General features: G+C 33.9%; 1 long non-coding RNA gene across 1 annotated transcript; it reads right to left on the minus strand.

Moving 5' to 3' along the window:
* Window positions 1-1,303: 1,303 nt before the first annotated feature.
* LOC113499848 lies at window positions 1,304-4,257 on the minus strand. Its single transcript, XR_003401147.1, has 3 exons — window positions 4,020-4,257; window positions 3,968-3,973; window positions 1,304-3,725 (listed from the first exon to the last, which is right to left on the minus strand). It is a non-coding gene; the product is annotated as an uncharacterized LOC113499848 (long non-coding RNA).
* Window positions 4,258-7,808: the final 3,551 nt, after the last annotated feature.

Here is a 7,808-nt window from a genome sequence, read left to right on the forward strand (position 1 = left end):
CAATGGTTTTTTGTGTTCAAAAGATTTTGTGTCCGCATTTGGTTTCTTTTGAACCGACGCCAAAAAGGGGGGTCTCAATTTGTCTGTATTTCTTATGTTTGTTATCTCTTCTGGCTTGATGAACAGGTCATTTGGTCCCATAAAATTTCACCAATTTTGGCTCAGTAGTTTTTAGTAGTAGGTAGGTAAGAAGTTAGTCGGCTGTATTATCTATACTAATATATAAAGCTGAAGAGTTTGTTTATTTGTTTGTTTGAATGAGCTAATCTCAGGAACTACTGGTCCAAATTGAAAAATTATTTTATTTAAATTATTTTTTATGTTGGTTAGACCATTCATCGAGGAAGGCTTTAGGCTATAAACCATCACGCTGCGACTAAAAGGAGCTAAGATACAATGGAAAATGTGAAAAAAACTGGGCAGGTATACCTAAATCATAACTTATATCTTCTACCCACGGGGACGAAGTCGCGGGCAACAGCTAGTTTTGTTATACGAGCCAATGGATATTATTAGGGTTAAATAAAAAGGAGTAGATAGTTAGGTACACCTTGTAATTTTTCTCTGAATACAACCTAGATTTTGCATATCTCACCCTTACTCAAACAGCCTTGACAGCCCCGGTAGTCCAAGTTTTACTCGATCTTAAACCTCAACTAATATCGGTAGCAACATAAAAGAATGCTAGTCCGATGACACTTCACAATAACGACCACACAGAATAGACCACACTGGCAGTAGTTGTACGCTGTTTGGAGACTAATACAGCGTGAATAATGCCTACATTGCTTACTGGGGACCTACCATCATATCTTTAAGCAAGTCTTGTAACTGTGGGAAGGAGATGCCGCTCTATATATTTAGTGTTGTCTCGTTCCCACAAGTGACAACAGTTTTTGGTAGGTGTCGCGTAGTGAAGCTTAATCGTAATAGCTGATGCATTACTGACACTTATTCTTTTTTTGTCGTCATTAAAATTACTGTTAGTAGTTTGTAGTAATTTGTTGACTGTAGTTTTTAAAGGGTTATATAGGTAGTTACTATAGGTGAAAATAACTGCTTCGTTGAATCTGAAGTGTCTCTAAGATTAACATCATCATTGTATCGCTTACTGCTGGGCAAAAGCCTCCTATTATCCAATGTTCCTTTAACTCTTTCTAGTCATGTGATTTTGGGACCTACATGCCAAGATCTGTAATTAAAACTAAAATCTCGAAAATCACCGAAACGACTAACTGTCTTAGAATCCGCAACGAAATTAATGAATAATAGTAAAAACGAAGGAGGAAAATAAAAAATGCAATCAAGTTAGCATAAAAACATTATTTTTTTGGTAAAATCTAGAATTTATTGAATGAAATTTCAAGACCTTTTCTATTCTATAACATTACCATTTTAAACAATCAATCTCAATTTCAATATTATTTTAACCTTAGATATCATCACTACCTAAGTAACTAACACTCAAGCAAGTCTCACGAGAAAAACTCGGTGTGTTTAAACTAAACTGCTTCAGCTTACTATAAAATCCAATTTATCTCAACAAAGTGGTCCATTACAAAAACCTCGACAAACGCATTGCATGTCTTAGATTCCATTAGAGTCGATGTGGACGTATGTCCGATGTGCGTCCTAAGGCTTAGTTCACAATGAAATAGACTTACTATCCCCGCAAATTGCTAATACGCCTGGCCGCCATTTTAGTGAAGTAAAGTGACGTCTATTGCATGCTCTTTTTAATACTACTTTTTTGCGTCACTATGACGTCATTTGCCCTTTAGTATGACAAAGTTCCTGCGCTTTAGCAATTTACGAGGATTATACTAGTACATGAGTATTATGAAAATTTTGTTTTGAATGGTCGTCGCATGTTGAAAAATTACTGCAATCATATAAAAATTACAGTAGGCATTTGAAGTGCTTTTTACAGGTGATACTTGTTAAAAAAGGTTGTGGTACTTTGCATATGAGTATCTTGTCCTGTCCATTTGAACTGATTTCTATGTCTGGTATAGATTGGCAAAAGTAATATTAAAATGGAAATATGTATGCTATCGATAATATCTTTTGTTACTGTAAAATCTAATTATTAACCTTTTTTGTGTTGCCCAAACTTGTCTCTTTTAATTTAAATATTTGTTATCCTTTTTCACATTCATTCACAGCGAAGTTTATCTAAAATATTTAGTTCATTCACAGCGAAATTTGTCTAAAATATTTAGACCAAGTCACACAAAAGAATCTAAAAATTAACTTTCATAAAATCCTGACGCACTATGTTCACGCCTTTACATCAATAGGCATGATACACAACTGTCACACTAACGGTGACATTGACCCCCCACAACACTATAGCGTAGGTTATGGTCGTATCTGGCCATGACGCATATGCGTTAAATCATGGAGGACTTAAACACCAATTGATATGGTGTTGGGGTAGGCAGAGAGGCTGCTTAAATAATTAAAGATGGATGGGTTATAAATTTGTTAGAAGTACGGTCAATGTTTGGGCGTGATGTACTTGACCTATCCATTATAAAAACACAACGAAATACACAAAGAAGTGCAAGCAGCAATCGAGCCGTTGCTTAGGTAATAAGCCATTGCTGATAAATTTTATCACACTAACATTAAAAATAATACGATATACAATATCGCAGCATGTGCCGTAATACAGAAGTAGGACCATTTTGAAAAATGTCGATTGTAAACCAAATTAAATGACATATCTTTCGGGAATCGTTCAATCATCTGGTAGTACAGGATTGTCCCAGGTCTGAGACCCGAACGTTTGGAGTGAATTAGGTCTAGCAGGCCTAAAACAGTCGTATATGAGGGATTGCAACGCATTGTCGTACAGCGACACAAAAACGGTGACATAGCACGGCGGTTCAGGTTTAGTCAGTAAGAGTCTAACAACACCCACTTCGTTTCCCGAGGGAGTGGGTGGTGTTAGTGGTGTACAAGAGGATTTATAAAAAAAGCCCCCGCCTTACATTTGGGCCTATTTCTCCTATTGAGTAGTTTTCGTCATTACTGTTTTATTAGCATAAGCTAAGTCTTTTTTTATTGATTCATTTTATGACGTCGTATCAAAGTCACTTTTTTTATCAGCAGCTAACATAATACAATAAATAAATACTAGTTTCCAGTAAATAATATGCCTCCAGGCTATACAAAATATGAGGCTCGATTCCCACAAGTCTCATATCCTAGACCAGTGGCTGGTTCACACGGCGGAGGCAATAACCTTGATGCGCAGGCGCACTCAATCTGCAGTTGTCGCCAAACAGGGGTGGTCAACTGATACGACTTGGATCTCGTTTTTATTGACGCGTTGCGAACTGATTAGATTCGTTTTGTTGATTGATTAGGTTTTCTTTGTGGGTGAGTTGGGTTTTTAGATATTATTTTATTAGCTCATCATAGAGTTATTAGGTGATTGGACGGTGAGAAGAAGAAGAAAGTGATGAATTTTTGTGTTTTCGTAATGTTGACAAAAAGCGACTATAAAAATGGGATTGACGTCCTTAAATTATCCAAATTCATCATAGTTTTTTCATTGTTAAAATCACTAGCATAAATCGAAAGTTTACTTTTTCTGTTCTACGCAATCACATCGCCAACCCAACCCAGCGATAATTATTACCTACCTTAATAATATTACTAAATTTAATAATTACATTTTTAAAACAAAAACTTGATATCAATATATTTTGTTTATCCTACTACTATTATAAAGGCGAAAGTTTGTAAGTATGGATGTTTGTTACTCTTTCACGTAAAAACTACTGAATGGATTTGAATGAAACTTTTCCACAATATAGCTTATACATCAGAATAACACATAGGCTACAATTTTTGAGGTTTCTAATGTGAGGTCGTAAAAAAACACATTTTTTGCGCTTACATTGCAAACGCTGACTGAATCCTACAAGATAGATAGAAGGCAGGTATAAATTATAACTTATATCTTCTAACCACGCGGACGAAGTCGCGGGCAACAGCTAGTCTTATACATTGATAATACGTTGTTAATTAATCCTTATTTTTGATTGACCGGTCAATCAACAGCTTGACCACCCCTGCCGCAGACCATATACCATACGACCACACCACATGGTTATGTGTGGTTGCAACTGACAGCCAGACCGCACTTCCGCGATGACATTCCCCCATTGTAAGTGATGCGACTTGTTTGATATGGTACAGATTTAATCACTGTTATTTTTATTAGCTAGTATAATACTAGTTAAATATAATAACAGTTACTTTTGTACTCGTTATTGATAATAATATTTTGAATTTAGATTTGTTTAGATTTGATAATAATATGAAGTATTGTTGTTTAATGCTTTGTTGTTTTTTCATTATAACTCCTATTTTTAGTATATATATGGTACAGGCAATATCCTGCGGGTTTTCTTGCCTATATATTTTCCGTCCATTTCAAACTGGTTCTGTTTACTTTTTAAAAAAAACGGAAAAGTGTGAATTAATTTTTTCTTGAACTTAATTGTAAGAAGATATAACATGGTAACCTCAAATCAAAGATCTCTTTCCGAGACAAGAACACTGAGAGAATTTCTAAAATAAGTAGGTTTTCAAATATGTGCCTTAACACTGGACACACCTAGGAAAGACCTTTGTACCTACCATATTTGTTTACATGTCTTTGCGTCTTACAAGTGAATCATTTAATAAATATATATCAATTGCATTTTAGTCCACACCAGTCTCTCTCTAACTCATTACATCATAACAAAATCAGCAAAAAAACAATTTCAAAATAGATTTCCAAGATTTTCTTCACCATCTTCCTTAATTAGCATGCACTCCGTCTATTATAGCAAGTCGACGACAAACTAGTATTTATAAAAAGCAATTCTCATTTGTAAAGGTTTCTGACCACTGGAGCGTAACAACACTAATAACATATGATTAAAATGATCCGCGTGCGTTGATATTGTTACATTTATATTTGATTTATGAAGCTATTGACTATTTGTAACGCAATTTGTTACTATTAATAGATGTAGTTGATGTGTTTTAAATTAATAAATGTTAGTTATAATAGATAACGATGTGTATTTTAAGGACGAATATGATAGGATGATAAGATTGTCGCGAAACGCCGTAATAACGTCATATCGAGTTGGTTTCATTTGAATTATTACTAGTTTAGCAAGCTTGTTTTAGGCGTATGACATTTAAAAAGACATTATTTAATTTTTATGACTCTTCGGAAATTCACACGCCATTTTAAATGTAATTAAAATTGACCGACGAAACAGACAAAAACAATATTACTCCCTATTTAATGTATTACTAGCTGAACAGCAAACGTTGTTTTGAATAATAAATTATTTCTAGTTGTATGTATTTTTTAATGCAACGTTATAAAAAATAAAACCAAAAAAGGTCGTCCAAAAAATAAAATAAATAATTTTAGTGCCAGCAACCCTTATCACTTAGGGGTATGAAAAATAGATGTTATCCGATTCTCAGACCTACTAAATCGCATATAAAATTTGGTAAAAATCGGTTAAGCCGTTTCGGAGGAGTACGGCAACTAGCATCATGAATATTAGAAGATTTTTTGTTGTCAAATTGAATCCAATTTCCATTCATTCATCGGCCATTATAGATATAAATACGGGAGTTAGTGCCCAGGTCTAGTGGTCTAAGACCCTACAAACCCATTACATTAGTGGTCGACGCACTTGTCTTATGACGCCACATTCTATGGTTTTTGTTTAAGTGAATCTAAATTAGTCGCATCAGGTTTATAAGCATCGATAATAACCATAGCTATAAATTGAACACCTTCGGTTATGTTAAAGACATTTTCTTGCTTTAATGTCTACATTATTTAATTATAGTTGAGTTTAATAAAAAGGAGTCGTTTTAGCCTTATTTCGAAGTTGTTTCATGGTACTTTTTCTGAAACTCTTCAAAAAAGAAAATTGTTTTTAATGTTACATTGTACACTTAAAATAAGTACGAAAAAAAAACAAAAACAAAAATTAAAAACATGCATCAAAAAAATCATCGGCATCGCCGCTGGCTGAGAGTGCGGACGGTCATAAAAATATATCAAATAATACCGGCTTAGCAAATACCCATTTCTATTTAAAAGGACGACTAAACTGGTTCTTTATTTTAGGACACAAAGATAACTTCCATACAGACCATTCCACAACAATGCTTAGCTAACTCTAAACTCCAGCTAATTACATTGAAGATTTCAATATGAAAATCCAGATTTTCTGCCAACGTTTTTCATTTGTCCGTGCTTCTTAGAGTTATTAAGTAATTAATTTTTAAACGTCATAAACAATCCCATAATTATTTAACCAAACTAATCATAGCTCACTAACTCACACATATTTCAAAGATGAACTCCAGATGATAGTAATAGTTGATTGTTTTATCTGATTTCTCACGAGGATCCTGTATTCTTGTTACATGCAGCATCCGCTACACCCCTAGGGATGCGGTGACTTGCACTATTTATAGATTAACCTTGGAGGTTAGGAAAGTGAGGTCTGACTTAGTTGCAGAGTAAGTTAAGTTGTGAGGTCCATTTTGATAGGTTTTTGTTAGCCAAAGACACTAATATATTATATAATGTTTACGTTATCAACTATTCACGGTTTTCTATGTTTACGAGACTAATTTATTAACAATGGAATTTATCAAGGAAATATGGCGAAACAATATAATTTATAAAAGGCTAAAAAATATTAATAACTTTAACGGGGTCTTGGGTTAATCATTGGCACTTTGTAAATCTTAGGTATAAGAAGAGCGAGCCCAGAAATAGACGTAATAATAATGTGAACATAAAATATCTATTTATGAATTTAAGGGAGAACATCCCTTAAAATCCCAAATTAGAAACAAAGCTTTTATGTACCTTAAACTAAGAATTTGTATACATTAGGTTTAAGAAACAGAAGTAAGTAGGATATAATTACGTTTACTATTTCGATATGAGTCATACTATTCTGATTGACAGCTGCAAAAGGTTTTTCAATATTTTAGCAATAGGGATGATGACTGGGTATAAAAAGAAAAAATCTCATTAGTCCCTCAGTTAGATAATTAAAAGTATGAGACACGTTTTTTATTCTTTTTTATTTATTTTTTATTCCTTTTTCAGAAAAATTAGAATTGACAAAGATTAACTGCTTTAAAGTTTAGGAGAGGGGGCTTGTAACGTAACGATATGGTAAAATTTGTACTTAATCGTGTCGTCACGCGTAAGTTTCATTCACTGTAATTTTGTCAATTTATGTTTGCGGGACAAATTAAAAAATACGTATCCATTATTATACAAAAACCTACAAGACGGACACTGCAAAAAAAAATTGTCATCATCCCTATTTATGCTACACAGTAATTGAGAAAGTCCAGAACAGGAGAAGAGTATTTTTATAGTTACTATCGTGATAATGATTCGAACGTTTATTGAGTAGTCCGACTTAGTTTCGGACCCAACCGTAGTCTTTAAACAAGACTATTGTTAAAAATCTTTCAACAAAGATCTTCACCAGAAAGCACCACGCCAATCACTCCACCAAACACGCATGCGGGCAAAATACGTTTTCAAACAAGTGGCATGACGAAACAACTGGATATATGTAAATTAATAACATATTAGAGACAATTTGTTCGAGAGGGATGTTGCGACAGACAGACAGACATGCGGGTCTCTCATTCACAGCTCTTCGATTAAGTAATGGAAGTAAATTAACCATCAATTTATCTGTTAGCTTTTTGTTCGAGAAACGGTTTTTCACCGT

Source organism: Trichoplusia ni, chromosome 13 (genome assembly GCF_003590095.1).
Source record: "Trichoplusia ni isolate ovarian cell line Hi5 chromosome 13, tn1, whole genome shotgun sequence".
NCBI classification, from domain to species: domain Eukaryota; kingdom Metazoa; phylum Arthropoda; class Insecta; order Lepidoptera; family Noctuidae; genus Trichoplusia; species Trichoplusia ni.